Raw genomic sequence first — 17,975 nt, 5'->3', positions numbered from 1 at the left:
CTGGTAGACAATTAATGCTATGTTAGCACATCGCCTTCAACTATGTTCAACATCCAGCCCTTAACACTGCCTTGTTGCGCTCGCTCACTCAGGTGGTAACAATCTGACCACACTCTTCTATGAAGTCATCAGGTCACACAGTCAGTTGCTGAAGTTTTCAGAAGATGGCCGACAAGTTCTAGTAAAAGAAAATGCAAACTTCACACTGAAATGTGGGGGATGGCTACTCACCCACGAACTTTCACAAAAGAAACTCACTAAACTAAAAATAACCTGAAGACTGAGTTGCCAGTTAAACAGGAACAATTAATTGGGTAGTTTACACGCCCTTACCGAAAGGCTGAAGGGAAGCCTGCCTCTCCCATTCTCAAAGGACCCTGGGGCAAGAGTATGCAGTGGGCTGGAGGACCCAGGAGAAAGCACTTAGCAGAGCTTTCTCTCCCTCACAGAAACCCATTCAGGCCCGAGAACAAACAAACATCACCAGCCAACTTCCTCGGTGCAAAGTCCAGAATTTTCCAAGTGGACATTTTAACAGAGATTCAATAACTCTAAACATTATTTTATAGGAAAGGGGATAAGTGAAGAGAAAAATTCCAGGTTTACTGCACAAAAGAACCTCTCTGGCATATCCTGGGAGCAAGAGGACCCACCACTCTCCTGGGTGTGCAGACAAGCTTCTGGGAGGGAGAGAGGGTGGATGGAGGCTGAAGGGGAGCCTGACCACCTCCGGCCTCGAGCTCACCTTGCGCGCAGCAAGGCAGGGAAAGTTCTGCAACAGAAAGGACTACCCTGTTCATGAGGAAATAACCACAGGGAACCCTCCAGCTCCCAGCATTCTGGTCCACGGTCCTCTGTGCCAGCAGAGCACCGTGCTTGGCTAATGGGAACAGGAATGCGTACAGCCTTTATGAAGCTGACAATCTCGCATCTCACCGAGGTGGGCATCAAGCAGGGCCGCATGGAGACCTGATCCACACACCCGGCCCTTCGCCTCTCCACAGGGGAAACTGATTCTCCCCACTCCCCCAGCCTGCCAGGACTAAGCTCTCTCACTTCCTAGCCTCTTCCTCTGGCTCTGGGGCTCTCTGATGAGGGACTGCACCAGCTGTGGGAGCAAGAGCTGCCCCAGGGCTCCACCGGCTTCTAGACGGCAGGAACTGCTCAACAGCGTCATCCTTCCGAGACTGAGAGAAGGCTCTGAGGGCATGAACACAGCCATTGAAAGCATGCCTCATTTTTTCAGTCTTATAAACACCTTGGAAGCTGTGAATAGAAACAAGATCTCCTGCTAGTTTACAGCAGCAGGCTCAGAGGTCGCATGATTTCCACTGTGACCAATTCTAGGAAATAGATGCTAGCAGACAAGGCAGATAAATATGTACCAATGGCTTGCATATGGAGGAAGGGGTGTTGTGAGGTAGCCACATTAGGTCCCCGGGAAGCTCCCTCCCAGCCTCTGCTATCAGTTCTATGGGTTCTGAGAGCTGAACAAAACTCACCTCCAACTTAGAAGTCACAACTCAAGAACAAGGACCTGGAGATGCTGGATTCTGATGTCAGAGGAGGGATAGGATCCTCTTTGTGTCTCTGTATTATTTCCAGTGATATCTACAGGCATTCTCCCCTTAAGCATGCTGTACTGTATGATTCTGGTTGGGTTCTTTGCCTTCTCTGGGGATATTAAAGTTTTGCTCAAGAGCCCATGTTGTGGATCTGAACAACACAGGTTTTTTAGGATCAGAGGGCCTGGGTTGAATCCAGGTTCTGCCAAATAGTCTTGTGTGAATTTGCTAAACTTCACATAAGTTTTTGTTTTTTCTAAAAATAAGGGAAAGTTCCCTTAGAAGTTATACAGGGAAAAAAGCTGATAAAACTATGTGGGTTTAAAAAGTATTTTAAAATTGGAAAATATCCACAGAGTCAAGATAAGGTTCATAAAATATTTGGAGCTCATTAGAGGAAAGATTCAACACTTCAAAGTTAGCAAAATATTAGTTTGGAAGCAACTGTGGGAGAATTTGAACACAAGTGGCTGGATAGGACTTGGTCTACAGGCAGTCTCGAGCTTGCTTTTATCAGATTTTTGTATGGAAGATACTGAACCATCTAGAAAAATAGAAATTAAAAGTGAAGCTTGCTGGGTTGATATATTTTGGGGTTTGAGCTTAAATACGTTGCTTTGCCAAGTAAAGAAATAGAAGTTCACACCCTTAAATGTTCCTATCTCCCCATCTATCCAATACAAACACCCCACTGTTGTTCTGGGCCTCGCTCCCTCTTCCTTCCCACTCTGGAAACAAGTTTTCTCAGCTTTTTTAAAGTGTGAGGGCGAGCCCAAAATGCCACCCTTAGCCTGCCAGTGGCCTTCCTCATTGGATTTTGGCTTTGCTTGTAGCCAGCAGGCATTTGCTCCAAGTCCACATCTTGCCTGCCTCTGTGAGTTACAGCATGCCATAGAACAAGTGTGTCCCATGCTGTCTCTGGAGTTTCTCATCTGTGTCCTTGCTGGGCCTTCTGAACACACAGGAGTTGCCACCTTATGCCACCTCATCAGTGTCCTGAGAGGCAACGAAGAGGCAGACGTGGAAGATGATTTCATTGGAAGTGGGCGCACCTTCATGGAGAAGGCAATGAAAAGGGGAGAGCCCGCTGGAAAAGCATCCATGTCACTGGGAGGCAGGGGCGGGGTGTTCTGCATGCTCCACCTCTCTTCTGACATTTCACCCTGCTCCCCACTATGTCAGAGGCATCAACTTCAGTCTAACTTCTTTGGGGCTACAAATCCTGAAGTCCCAACTCTAAGAGTTCAAACAAAGGAAGGAGGGAGGAGGAGGAGGAGGTTGAGTCACACTTGGGGAAGCTGAAGAGCAACGAACATAGACCGAGTGAGAAGAGGAGTGGGTTCAGACACCAGGCAGGGCTCACAATGGAGCCAAGGCCCAGAATACCAGACAGATAGGGCAGAGGGAAGGATTGGGGATTAGGAACCATGAGTCATTATGGAATGAGGCTTCAGCACTCTACTTAAAAGGAGAATTCCAGACATCAGCCTGGAAGATGGTGCCACATACATGCACCGTGGCCCGTGGCATATTCTACTGTTTATGTGAGGGACTGACACAAAGCTGGAGGCATTTACTTGGCTACATGTAACCAGACTCATGGCTCTGTTGGCCCGACCATTTACCGCTGGAGCAACACTACAAGCCCTCGATGACATCCAACTCATTTTGTAATAACCTGCTGAACTATAAAGGAACTTTCATGGAGGGGGGTATCCCCTCTAGACCCTAAGAGCACTGTGGCTCACCTTCATATTTTGCAAACCCCTCTCACAACTAGAAAATTTGCTAGTCTTACCTCTACATTAAAATGATGACTCCCTTAGCCGGGGGTAGTGGCACGCCTTTAATCCCAGCACTCGGGAGGCAGAGGTAGGAGGATCGCTGTGAGTTCAAGGCCACCCTGAGAGTACAGAGTGAATTCCAGGTCAGCCTAGGCTAGAGTGAGACCATACCTCGGAAAACAAAGAAACAAAAAAATGATGACTCCCATCTGATTACCCTGGGATTCTGGCTGATGATCTCCTAATTCAATCTTCCTTCAGTCTACACTAATGGAGGAAGATGTTGGGCAGATAGTGGGCATCTGTAAACAGACTGAGGCTGTGGGGAAAGCACCAACCTGAAGCATTCCCATGTGATCCCTGGAGCAGAATCCCATTAGGGCAAGAGGTGGCAGCTGCCATACCACTGTGCTGACAGAGAAAGCTCAATGAGACCTGGGCTGTCAGCAGCTTTTGGATATATTTTAAAGAACATCTTGTTGATAAAGCAAATAACTTTCCATCCAAAATGAAAGTTTTCCACTTCCTGTCATTCAGAGAGGCTACTATCCAAGGCCATATTTCTTCCACTTTCTTCTCTGCTTGTCTAAAGAACATCTTACTAGGCTGCAAAGCTATAAATATACTTCACAAACTGCTGTCTGACAAATAAATAATAATTCAAAATGAGAACAAACAGTTCTGGGTAGGAGAAAGACGGAAAGCCCCCAGGAGGGAGACGGAAACCTAGCCATTGTGAGAAACTCGGAAGTGCTCTCAGAAGACCTTGATGTCTGCTGCTCGGTCCAAACGTCCAATGCCACAAAATGTGTCTGTATTATCTCTCTGACATGTGCTCATTTAGTCCAGGAAATATACATCTCAACAGCACTAATCCTAGGTTAAGACCAAGAGACTGATGGGATTATAAAACAGGGATCCTTTTTAGCATCTAAAGGAAATAGTTAAGCGTCTATGGTCTCTTGAAAACAAGTATGGGGAAGGAGTGCAGAACAATAGGTGTCCCAAAGATTTCCGCTTTACAGACAGGCTCTCTGGTTTTAGTGCTGGGATCGGACAAAGGCTGCTCACAGGGCCTGGGGACAGAGAGATCTGGCCTGAAATCTCAGCTATACTACAAGCTACTTTGTGACTTTAGGCAAGTTTCTTAGCCTCTTGGTGTCTCTGTTTCCTTACCCATTAACTGGGAATAATGACCTTCCATGAAGAGTCACTGAGAGGCATAAATGAGGTAGATTAGGCCAAGCACCCTTCACCAGAGCATCATGCTAATACAATAAAAATTTTAAAAACGTAGGCACTTGTGAACTTGGCCATGGTATGCTTGGCAGAGAAGGCAAAGATGGCTAGAGGGTGCTAGTCCAGAGCCAAATATTTGTCCAGATCCTCCAGCATGGTGAGTCTAGTCTAATCTAGTCCCCAACTTTCCTATGACCAGTTCTCACCATCTCCACCTTAACTGGCTACTACAGGCGATGACTAGATCACACATGCTTCCCTGTTCCACACCACTAGCAGCTCTACTGGCCAGACAGCCAAAGTTCAAGAGGCCTGTGCTGAAAGCCAGTATTAAACTTTGGCTCTGGTATCGTTATCTTCAACTCACTATCTCATTAAATAAAGGAACAGAACAAGATGATAATAAAGTCTTCAACTTGTGCCACTACACAGCTTATCACATGTTGGTGATTTTAATACATGACTTCATTTGCTCCTCAAACAAGGCAGAATGTCTTTGTGTTGACAGCAGAGACCAAGTTCATAATTTACAACTTACAAAGTGTATGCTCAGACATTACCTCATTTGGTACCCACAGTAGCAACATGAGATGCGAGCAAGGAAACTGAGGCCCAGGAGTCCCACCCCCTGCCAGGCCCTGGGGAAGTCTCTAGGAATACAGAGGAGGCAGGAGGCTCTCTGTGTCAGAGGCTCTTTGCAGTGCTGGATAGAGGCCACCACTTGGGCACCCTTTGCAGATATTCTGTAAGGGCTCTTCTCATTCAAAGACATTTGTATTCCTCTCATGAGCTCTTTAGCGTAACACCCATCTCATGTGGAGTTCGTAATAACACAGTGGTGGACAGTATTAATGACAGGCCATGGGAAAGGGGCTGTCTTCTAAATTGGGAAAAATACCTCTGGCTCTCATTTCCTTGGCATTTTCCATCATCTCTCTATTTAGAAGGATACATTTTTCAATGGCATTGACAAGAATGAGTGAGCACTTTATTTACACGATCAGAATAGAAGAGGGAACTGCAGCCAGAGTATCTGGAACCGGAGAAGCTGAAGTTTACAGTGTGAATACAGTGTGGGCCGCTCAGGGAGCACGAGCGGCCAGAAGCCCAGGCAGCAGTCAGGAAAGGCTTCTCTGGGCCAAGCACAGCTAACAGAGGCACATGGTGCTCAGGCCTCTGGGAAGGTGCTGAGGGTAGACGTTCGCGATCATGGCCAGTAGAGCAAAGGCTTCTCAAAGGCTTGCTGAACCAATGAATATAAGGAATACTGCCCAGCTCTGGAGATTCCAACAGAATCAACAAAATTCTAGGATTATTACTTCCCTTTCCTTTATGGCAACAAGAATTCTCTAAGTGTATCCATGAGACAAGTTAACAGCTTGCCAAGCAACATATGTGGCAATCTGCTCAAATGCATCTCTCCACGTTACCTGATTAGAAGCAAGGAACACAGTGATATAGACAATGTGTCACCTGTTATGTAAGAAAGAATGGTAACCTGATACAGCACACACATTCACGAAAATATATGAGACACTAGTGACATTCGTTGCTTGCAGAAACATTTTTCACTCCTCACCATGATGTGCCTTTCCAGTGCTAAACTGTGTGAACACACTGCCTATTCAAAAGAAGACAGATCTCTCTGTAGGGAAAACGGCTTCATTTCCTCAGTAAACTTCAAGAGGCAGGGAGAAGGAAAAGACAGGAAAGGAGAAGACAAGTGAAGAAAAAGCATCTTTAAAAAAGACAGCAGTTCAGGGGTAGAATGCTAACCCGGCATGTACAAGGCACTGCCAGAAAGGGGAAGGGGATTTTTAAAGGCCAGCCATGGTGGTGTACATCCATAACCTCAGCATTTACAGGATAAGGCTGACACAGGAGAATGGCAAGGTCAAGGCCAGCTTGGACTATATACTAAGACTCTGATGCCTGAGACCTATTTTAAAATAATTGTGGAGGGCTGGAGAGATGGCTTAGCGGTCAAGCCTGAGAAGCCGAAGGATCCCGGTTCGAGGCTCAATTCTCCAGGACCCACGTTAGCCAGATGCACAAGGGGGCGCACGCGTCTGGAGTTCGTTTGCAGTGGCTGGAGGCCCTGGCGCGCCCATTCTCTCTCTCTCTCTTTACCTATCTGCCTCTTTCTCTCTGTGTCACTCTCAAATAAATAAAAATAAACAAAAAAAATTAAAAAAAAAATAATAATAATTGTGTGGACTAGGGAGATAGCTCAGCACTTAAAAGACACTTGCTTGCAAAGCCTACCAGTCCAGGTTCAGTTCCCCAGTGTCCACATGAAGCTAGATGCACGAAGTTGTATGTGTATCTGGAGTCTGTTTACAGTGGCAAGAGGCCCTGATATGTCCAGACTCTTTCTTTCTTTCTCTCTCTCTCAAATAAATAATATAAAAAATGTTGGTATAAGATTATATGTGTGTGTATGTATGTATACATATGCATACATATGTATGTATGTGTGTGTGTGTGTGTGTATATATATATATTGTTTTTTTTTTTGAGGTAGGGTCTTACTCTATCCCAGGTTGACCTGGGATGCACTCTGTCGCCTCAGGCTGACCTTGAGCTCATAGCAATCCTCCTACCTTGGCCTCCTGAGTGCTGGGATTAAAGGCATGCATCACCACACCCAGCCCAAAATAAAAACATATTTAAAAAAATAAATGTGGGCTGGGGAAAGTAGCTAGGAGAATATAGGAAATCCAGTGGTCACAAGCTGTTGATGGGGCCTCACTAGAAGATTCTGCTTGTTGGATATCTGTAAAATTCATACAATAAAAAATAGCAAGTAAACAAGTGACTATTAAGCAATAGGACAAAAGGTCTTTGTGAGCACTGAGGTTCAAGTTCACCTCCAACTTGCAGCCGAAGTCAAGCCACCATTGTCCCTGGGTTGATGTGTCACCTATGATAAATAAGCTTCATTGTCGGCTGCTGCCATTCTGAAAAGGTGATCGGATCAAGTGAGTCATTTACTTTAATTTTTATTTATCATATTATTTCCTCACTTGAAGAGTCCCTACATCATTTTCGTGCTTAACTCCTCTGTATTTTTCTCAATACTGGGGTTTAGCTGGCTCCAACTCATCAGAAATCCACACATACAAATGGCACACTGAGGTCACATGTGGATCCTAATGTAATTAGGTATCCCAATATTCCAGGCCAGGCCTTGAAAATATTTGCAATTATCATTTATGTGAAACCAAAAAGTCCGAGTGTTCTTCATTTGCTGAGAATGTAAAGGACCTCAAGAACATATCCTAGGCCAAGGACTGGGAAATACCTAGCCCAAGGTTAAGGTGATGGCGCTGGACAGGAGAACAAACTGTGCTAGAGACCTGGTAGGAGATCACACACATCTTAGAAGCAATTTAAGCCATCTCCAATAGGCTACATCATAATGTATGTGTGTGTGCGTGTGTGTGTGTGTCTGTGTGTGTGTGTGTGTGTGTGCGCGCGCGCGTGTGCGTGCACAGGGGAGCAGATGCCACAAGGCGAAGGTCAAAGGGCAATCTCAGGGTCTGTCCTCCCCTTCCACCTTGTTTGAAACAGGTGGACTTTGAAACAGACTAGCTGGTCTGAAAGCTCCAGGATTCTACTGACTTCCTCCTGTTGCCACAGGTATATTTGGATTATAGACACGTGTGCTACTTGTGTCCAAATTTGTGTGTATTATAACTCAACGTTAGGCCGGTGTGGCAAGTCCTTTTAACCACTGAAACCATCTCCCCAGCCTTACATCATGAATTTAGTAGGCTTAAGTATGTGCTTTCAAAAAATGGATGTATAAGCACCAGGTATGGTGGCGCACACCTTTAATAGTGAATTGCAGGTCAGCCTGAGCTAGAGTGTGACCCTACCTTAAAAAAAAAAAAAAAAAAAAAAGGAAAGAAAAAGAAAAAGAAAAAAAAAAGGATGTATAAATGTCACCAAAGGGCCTTACTTAATCCCAGCATGTTGAGGTTCTACCTTAATCTCCTCCCACCCTTCAGTCTTTAAGAATTACACATGAACAAATCCAAATTCCAATGTCAGGTGATGTTGCTGTAACGTGCTGCAACTTTGTGTGATGGCCCTATGAGGTAAGGGATGGTCTGGTTTCCCAGCACAAGAGTAGCCAGCACTGTTTGAGGAAACCAAAAGAGGTAAAATTGCCTTTTGAATACAATCTTCTAGGCCCTCCCAGTTGCCATGATTCAATGGCCATTATTGTAACCTTCTTCCTAAACCACATACATCCTGTGTAGAAGAAGATGGTCTGTATTTTTTTTTCACAATTTTTAATTAACATTTTCCATGAATATAAAAAATATCCCATAGTAATACCCTCTCTCCCCGCCCCCCCCCACACTTTCCCCTTACCTGTGGTCTGTACTTTTAGATACGGTCCTCCCAACACTTTTTCTGTTAAAATAGTTCTTATATGAAATGACGATGATGATGAGATATGTTCGAGGTTTGTATTTCCTTATTTTAAAAAAATGAGGCGGCAGGGTGTGGTGGCACACGCCTTTAAGCTCAGCCCTCAGGTGGCAGAGGTAAGAGGATCCCTGTGAGTTCGAGGCCACCCTGAGACTCCATAGTGAATTCCAGGTCAGCCTGGGCTAGAGTGAGACCCTACCTCGAAAAACAAAACAAAACAAAACAACAACAACAACAAAAAAGAGAGGCCTTCCGATTTTTTTTTTTTACTGCCCTCATCGATATAGCTAAGAAAACAGAACACAAATGCATATCAACTACAGTTGTGCACATTTGGGGGTAATTTTTGGAAACTTCTGTCTCTTTTATCAGAGAGGGACTAGAAAAAGTAGACAACTAACACCCCCTCTGTCTCCTCATGTGCATAAGGCGGGTGTGGTGCTACTGATAATCTAGTCGGCAGGCTGTCAGCAAAGACCAGGAAGCAATGACTCAAGAGGGGACTGGCTGACTAACACCTTGGACATCAATTTCAAGGTGACTCTAAATCAGCCTCAGACGTAAATAAAAGCAAAGTGAAGGCTGAGGCGCGTCCAAAGAAAAAACAAGGAGCCACGGGCACAATCTGGGAAGCACAAAGACTAAAAGGCCCTCTTCATCCCAGTGTGGTTACTTAAAACGCAAGGGCAGCCACAGGAAATTCCAGAATGAAGAACCTGCGAAGGGAAGTTCCTCAGACCGGGCGAGAGCCTTGGTTAGCGCAGCTTGGCTCAGATGGGAACTTGGACAAGGCAAAGTGATCTGGCGACTCCGGGGAGAAAAACTCCCAAGCACACAATGCTATGCAGGCTTGGGGAAGGTGCTGTAGGGAGGATCAAGTGCCAGAGCTGGTTTTTCCTGGGGTGAGAGAAAAGAAGGGGTGTGGCACTTAATGATGCTCCCCACACAGGAAGTCCTGTAGGGAAGGGCAGGGCTCCTCCCTGCTGCTCAAAGTGAGACCATGGTGGGTGCTGTGGCACAGAGCACAGAGGTGCTGGAAATATCCACAGTGAGGCTGAGAAATGCCTCTGGACACAAAGAGCACAGCATGCCAGCCATGCCCAGAGGGCAAGGTGAAAGGCCCAAGGTTTGATAATTCATTCTTCATTCTCGACTGTTAATAGTCCACAGGTCTATTTCCAGGCTTAGGGTCGCAGGACATACTGAGAAAAAATATCTGTCCCCAAACTATGACAAAATGTTTTAAGATCTCCATGCGAAGCTGCTGCCAGAATAAGACTACCTCTTAGCGCCCATGGGCACAGAAGACGGAGATCTAAAATAGTCAGCTTCATAAAGAGTGACGTGGACGCTCTTTTCATACTGCCAAGAAATACTGAAGTGAAAAGGCAAGGTTCTAAATAGCATGTATAGAATGCACTTCCATTTGTGTAAGAAAGGTGGGGTGCATGGAATATTCATAATGAACTGGGTCTAGATGTATACAAAAAGATGAGACATGCATGGCCCACCTCGGCAAGATGAAGAAATAAATAATGCTGCTTGCCTCTGAGCAGCAGAACTAGGTGGGATCAGGGGTGGACAAAGATGGATTTACTTCCTAGTTTCTGTGCCTTTCAAATGTTTTTCTCTCACCATATAAATGCATTACTAAATATTGATTTATTTTTGAGATAGGTTCTCTCATACTATAGCTTCAGGCTGGCCTTAATTCATGGAAATCCTCCTCCCTCAGCCTTCCAACTCCAAATGCTGGGAAGACAGGCACGAGCCACTGCATCCCCCGCCCCCGGGGTGTGTGTGTGTGTGTGTGTGTGTGTGTGTGTGTGTGTGTGTAGCATGTGTGGTGTGGTGGTAGAATATGCAAGTGTGTGTGCAGAGGCACATTCTCTGTGCATGCGTGTGGCGACCAGAGAAGAATGTCAGGTGTCTTTATCACTCATCTGTGTGTTTCCTTGAGATGAAGCCTCTCATTGAACCCAGGGCTGCCAGTTTTAGTTAGAATGCTGACCAGCGGGCAGCAGAGATAGATTCTCTGGTCTGCACTCCCCATGGGACTGGGGTTACAGTCAAGTGTGGCCACACCTAGATATTGAAGTGGGTGCTGGGGAAGTGGACTGAGGACAAATTATGCCGTCTCAGGCCCTCATGCTTGTGCAGCAAGTGCTCTTACTACCTGCTGAACCACCTGCCCAGCCCACTTTGCTTATTAAAAAGTGGGGGAGGGAATAGCTCAATGGACAAGAGCTGGCTCAGCAGGTGAACGGTGCCTGTTGCAAGCATGAAGCCTGAGGGGGCTTGAAGCTGCCTGAATTCAATTGTCCAGGACCCTTATCTATAGCTGGGTGTGGCCACACATATCTATAACCCCAGTCCTATGGGGGACAGAGACTAGAGAACTGCTGGGGCTCCCAAAACTCACACTCTGCATTCAGAGAGACTGTCTCAAGGAAGTAATACCCTGATATGCGAGGAAGGACATCTCCTTGGGCCTCCACGCGCCAGTGATCACCTCTACACATAAACATGCACACACTCCTTACACCTCACAGACTGCACATGACCCCCAAATTTAAATTTAAAACACTAAAAATTTAAATAAAATTTTTTTTAAAACAAAACAGTCTTTCTGCAATGAAGCAAACACAGTTACTGGCCTGGTTAGCTGTATTCCTGGCACACACCAGATGCTGAAATTGCTGAACAAACCTCCACTTAAAGACAACAAGAGAAAATCACAAGCCAGGAAACCCAAGGCTATCAATGCTCAGTTCGCTAATCAACTCTTTACCTGTCTGCTACTTAACTATTGGGAAAATTCAAAGAAGGGGGGGAGGGTCTGTGTGTAACAAGGCCTTCACCAACTGGGCCCAGAACACACATTTCAGGGATAATAGTAGGGTTCCTCATCTGTGCACAGCAGCCATTTTATAAACAGACAATGTTAAAAACCCAAACATGATGCCCTGAAACCAAGCCAACAGAAATAAGTCTGCAAATATAAAGATGATCCTTAAGAGAGCTGGGGATAGGGGCGTCACTCCTCAAGTCCCAGTACTTGGGAGGTACAGGCAGAAGCGTGAGAAGATCAAGGTCATCCGTGGCTACACAGTGAGTCTGAGACCAGCGCGGACTATAGCAAACCCTATCTCAGAACAAAAAAGACCCTTAAGAGAAATAATGTAAAGTACCCAGCATGTGTATGCTATCACTAGGTAATGGGAGCAAGGGGCTTCAAAATGGCCTAAATCATTTATTCACTTTAGAAAGGTAGCAACTACACAGACCAAAATCCTGACCATGAAAAGGTGCAGAGAAATCCTAATAGCAGCCCACATCACGGAGTTTTCTGCACATTCAGCATTTGTTCCTGGGAGAGCTTACCAGGATGAAACGAAGAAGACTTACACACCATGCCCCACGTCACCTACAGTTTTCACTGGCTAAAGAGAGCTAAAACTCTACATCCAAAAAAAGGTAAAATGTTGGGCTAGAGAGATGGCTCATGGTTAAAGATGCTTGCTTGCAAAGCCTGGCAGCCTGGGTTCAATTCCTCAGTACCCAAGTAAAGCCATATGCATAAAGTGGTACATGCACCTGGAGTTCGTTTGCAGTGGCAAGAGGCCCTGGCGCACCAAATGGGGGATAGAAAGATGGCTTAGCAGTTAAGGTGCCTGCCTACAAGGCTAAAGGACCCAGGTTTGATTCCCCAGGATCCTCGTAAGCCAGCTGCACAAAGTGGCATATGCATCTGGAATTCATTTGAAGTAGCTAGATGCCCTAATGTGCCCACTTTCTCTCTGTGCCTCTTTCTCAAATAAATAAATAAAAATAAAATATTTTAAAAATAAAACAAAATGTTGCTGGCAGTTGTTTGTGGCAGAAATTCTGCCACATTCCATTGTGTTGGAACTACTCAACTGCCAGGGGTTTTCACAGAAAAAGATTTTAAATAGAGAAAGAGGCAGAGACACTACCTAGAAAAACCAAAGAAAAAAAGGAAGAAACATCTGGGGAGGTGGCTGGGTGGATAAAGGGCTCGCCATGGAACCCCACTACTCCTGTAAAAGCCAGATGTGTCTAATCCAAGCACACCTACAGTCTCTGGGAGCCAGAGACAGGAGAATCAGAATCCGGCTGCCACCTAGCCTGGTGAGCACAGGACAAACAACAAAGAGACCTTGCCTTAAACAAAGTGGAGGGTGAGGAATGATATCACATACACACAGAGAGACGAAAAACAAGTAAACAAACAAAGAAAAATGAGAGACTTCCCCTTTCCCCCACAGGACCAAAGAGATCGTGCTAAGCTACCATGCTCCAGGAGTTGTGGGCCAGGGAGGTGGGAACCACTGTACTGCGCAGGCTGTGCCAGAGACTACAGGAGAAAGGTGTAAGGGGTGGGGGGAAGGGCAGAATAATGATGACTAGGAAGTCAGGCCTTCCACTGGAAGGCCATGGGGAGAAAACAAGATGGCAAAGAAAACTATTACTGTAAAATATCTGAGTGCTACCAGAGCCAGAACAAAAGCCCCAATCTCCAAATCCATAACCCGAAGTGTCAATCAATAAGGAATGATGCTCCTTGGTTCACCCTAGAAAAAGGAAAACCAAGACAGAAGAGAAAGGTGACAGGCATCTTTCCATTAGCAGGGACTTGGCAGGCAAACTGAGGATGGTAGGTGATTTTAATCAAAAGCTTAAGAGACAATGGAAATGAAAGCGAAAGTAAGAAGGGATGAATGGGAACTTCTTCAGCTAAAATGAGAGGAGACAGCTGCATTTGCTGTCTGGTTTATTTCAATCTCTTTAAAAAAAAAAAAAAAAAAAAAAGATAAAGCAAGTACATTGCCAGCAAGAATCTGTCATATATTTGTGTCTCTGCCAGGCCAGGCCTGGCGCTGCTGCTACCGCTCCCCCGACTCAAATGACTAAGGAACCTGCTTAAGTGCATTTGACACACGATCCCCGAACTTCCGAAAAGCACTTAATTCAGTGGCTCATAAAATCTTAATCTAAAAATGTTCATCCATTTATAATCAAGCTGAATCACTCTGACAACTGGGAGGAAGGCTGAGCAGAGGGAATACATGTTTGGAAGGACACTGGATACTGGGACCTTGGGGACTGTCTACCACTTTGAGAGATTTACTCCTGCTCTTTCAAAGACGACAAAAAGGACTGGTGTCTGAGAATATAATTACATGCCAATAACAACCATCAGAGAGACTGAATTATCTGGTTGAATACAAGAAATATACAAAAGAAAAAAAACACAGGGTGACTTAGAAACCCCTGCAGGTATCTATGTTAAAATAAAATCTGGAATATGTTTAATGATGGGAAGATATGAAGCGACATTAAAGGGCAACAGAACATTCTATTTAGCAAATCTATTGTGGTTACCATGTGCCAGGTTTTGATCTAAATGTTTCCAAAAGTGTGCGCTTCTCAAAACAATCTCCTAGTCAAAGTACCATTGTCATTCTTGTCCCAAAAGTGAGGACACAGGCACAGACAGGTAAAGTAACTTGCCCCACAAGGAAGCCGGCTACGATTCGAACTGAGACACTCACTGCCAAAGTCTGTGCTTCTAACCTCTCTGGGCTCCCCTAGAGCTTAAACACTGAGCGCTAAAGACTGGGAGTGAGATACAAGTAATGCCTCGGCAAGATCTAAGGTCAAGAGATCAACTCTTTAGTCATGGCTCTGTGATGACCAGTCAGTCTTGTGACCACCTCAGTTAGATGAGCTCTAAATTTCTAGCTTTAAAATATCCTAAGTCAGGGCTGGAGAGATAGCTTAGCGGTTAAGTGCTTGCCTGTGAAGCCTAAGGACCCCGGTTCGAGGCTCGATTCCCCAGGACCCACATTAGACAGATGCACAAGGGGGCTCATGTGTCTGGAGTTCCTTTGCAGTGGCTGGAAGCCCTGGCATGTCCATTCTCTCTCTCTCTCTATCTGCCTCTTTCTCTCTCTGTCTGTGGCTCTCAAATAAGCAAATAAACAAACAAAATTTTAAAATAAAGTAAAATATCCTAAGTCAGGGCTGGAGAGATGGATGGCTTAGCAGTTGAGTGCTTGCCTGTGAAGCCTAATGACCACGGTTCGAGGCTCGATTCCCCAGGATCCATGTCAGCCAGATGCACATGAGGGCGCACGCGTCTGGAGTTCGTTGCAGTGGCAGGAGGCCATGGCGTGCCCACTTTCTCTCTATCTGCCTCTTTCTCTCTCTGTCGCTCTCAGACAAATAAATAAAATGAACAACAACAGAAAAAAAAATCCTAAGTCAGACTGGAGAGATGGCTCAGTGGTTAAGGTGTTTGCTTGCAAAGCCTAACAACCCAGGTTTGATTTCCCAGTACCCATGTAAAACCAGATGCACAAAGTGGTTCATGTTTCTGAAGTTCGTTTGCAGTGGCTGGAGGCCCCGACACGTGCATTCTCTCTCTTCTCTCTCTCTCTGCTTGCAAATAAATTAATTAATTGAAAAAAATACCCTAAGTCTTTGCTGACAATTAGCAGTATGGACTGGTATTCTTTCTGATTTCTCAAAGCCTAATTCCTACTCAAATAAACAAGTTGACATAAGGTTATTTCTCTGTGTTCTGACCTTCAGAGGAATATGACCTCTCTATTCAGACAAATGACAGAATGTAGTGAAAGGGGATAATGGATGGCTTCTATTCTGCACTCTCTTTAATGTGGTTGTAACCAAATGGCCCCTGAAAAGCTCTAGGCACAGATCATGTTGACCCTGCCAAAGCCGAAATCTCTTCTGAGCCTGTTCTTGGAACCTGTCTTTGGTCCAGGTGAAACTGACAAGCTGGAGATGAAACGACCAAAATAGAGGAACCAGAAAGACTAATGCCCTGTAGTTCACGTTAAGGAGTTTAACAGTGGTAACATAAACCTCGTGGTTTATTTGTCTTCCCGTATAATCCATTTCCTTTGCTCACACCCACACCTCGAAATTCATTCTGGGTGACTTCAACACCCACTTGGAACCTGGTGGACTCCCGTGAGTATTCTTTCCCATCTAGACATTAAACGTCACCCAGAGTGCATCGGAGAATGGAGAAGGGCCTTACAGATGAATCATGCAATCCTCTCCTTCCTAAGCATCCCCGACAGGTGGCTGTCATCCGGCTTGTGCCTGGACACTTCCAAGGTCGAGGCTCTGGCTGCCTCTATTTGGCAAGCAGCCTCGGACGCTGCTGGACAGATCTCGCTGTGGGGAAAACCCACGAAGCACCTAGAACAGTTGCCCGTGAGCGCAATAAAGTGTGTCTCCAAGTGGGTCAAAAGCTGCCTCCCTGAAACTTTAAACCCTTTAGCCCTGGGTGAACAACTGGACCCCAAAACGCGAAGGCCCATGGAAATACGGGGCTGTAAAGCCCGGTCCCTTTGCTCTCCTCTTCTTCCGGGTTTGCAGCATCCAGGACCTTCAAGCCTCACCCGGCAGATTCCTCCCCAGGTCCCAGAGACCCCCAAGAGTACGCATCCATGGAGGGGACGGGGAATGGCAGCCGGGAGGCCGCGATCAGGGTGGTCCCCAACCTCGGTTCCTCGAGCAGAAGAGGACAAAGGACCCTCAGGAAGGCGTATCCCCCTCCCCTCCACATGGTTCAGTCTGCATCCGCCACAGGGCAAGCTGGACTTCGGGACACCCACACACACAGCGCCAGGTGACGGGCCCCCGCCCAGGATCCGGGGGCGCAGTGGTCCGGATCACGCCGGGGGTGACCGCGGGCCTCGGGGCCTTGGCCCGAAGCCCCCAGGGCGCGATGCCCGGACAGCACGGAGCTTACCCCGCAGTGGTTTTACCTGCGCGCGGTGAACTCCAACAGCCTAGACTCGCCCACAGTCCGGCTCCCACAGCTCCCTCCGCCGCTGCCGGCAGCGCTCCTGGATATACCGCCGGAACCCCTGGCCAGCGCAGCTCCCGCCGCTACCGGCCCCGCCCAGGCAACTGCCGCCACGCCCCTGACGACCGCCTCTGCCACGCCCCCGGCCGCAGGAACCCAACTGCTCATTGGCTAGCTCAGCTGCTACTCTTATTTGTTCGGCTCGCTGGTGGCACCTGTTCGGCATTCCATTGGTCAGTAAAGCTGCCTGTCAGAGTGGAGGCGGGGACTCCTAAACAGAGAGCCCTTCGATAATTGGCTACTTTTGACGCCTTCGGCCTGTGAGCCTAGTCGCTATGGAATAAGACCCGCCCCAGAGGGGGCGGGATGAGGGTGGGGAGGGGAAGCAGGTCTACAGGGTGGGTGGTGGTTGAGGTTGGATCCAGCAGGCAGGCAGCAAAGAGAGTGGCTATTGTGACTTGCCAGCTTGGTGGTAGGGCTGGGTTAAAATAAGGTGTCCCTCTGGGGCGGAACAGGGTAGATAGGTCAGCTGACAGCTCTGCTGCGGGGTGGTGGTGGGTCCAGACGGAAGAACCGACTCACCTATATAGTTCAGGGCGTGGGTTGTGAAATCTAGAGAAGGGGGTGAATGGGGTGGACATGCAGGACCTTAGAGATTTAGTTATTGTCCTGTTGCTCTTTCAACTCTTCACCTAGCCTTGCCGGTTTGGAGGCTTCAAGAATGTAGAATCAAGGGTGTACTGATGGTGTGGCCTTGGGCCAGTAACCTTTCGGCATTCTCGAAGATTTCATTTGGCAAGTGGGGGTGGCATTGGTAACTGATGAGAAGGTAAGGTGAACAGCGCCTGGCCATTCCACAGACATCCACCCACTCATTCCCTCCATCCATCCAATTAGGCCTGCTACTAAAATCCTATGAGCCTGGAGACTATGCTGGTGGTGGCATGTTGATTGCTCTAGTGACTGGAAATGCAATTCCTCTGGGGCATCCACTGAAGGTACAGAGGGGTCTGCAAAAGTGGACAGGAGATAAAATGGAGGAGGCACTTGCCAGAGGAGAAACACCAGTTTTGAAGC

At 46.6% G+C, this 17,975-nt stretch overlaps 1 protein-coding gene across 1 annotated transcript in view; it reads right to left on the bottom strand.

The window, feature by feature from the left end:
* Window positions 1-16,990, bottom strand: part of Abhd2 (abhydrolase domain containing 2, acylglycerol lipase) — a 112,710-nt gene extending 95,720 nt beyond the window's left edge. Inside the window, exon 1 of the mRNA XM_045145076.1 lies at window positions 16,858-16,990. The gene's annotated coding sequence lies outside the window, so the exon portion shown is untranslated. The remainder of the gene's footprint in view (window positions 1-16,857) is intronic.
* Window positions 16,991-17,975: the final 985 nt, after the last annotated feature.

Source organism: Jaculus jaculus, chromosome 3 (genome assembly GCF_020740685.1).
Source record: "Jaculus jaculus isolate mJacJac1 chromosome 3, mJacJac1.mat.Y.cur, whole genome shotgun sequence".
Lineage (NCBI taxonomy): Eukaryota > Metazoa > Chordata > Mammalia > Rodentia > Dipodidae > Jaculus > Jaculus jaculus.
This window is presented reverse-complemented; position numbering and strand designations above follow the sequence as displayed.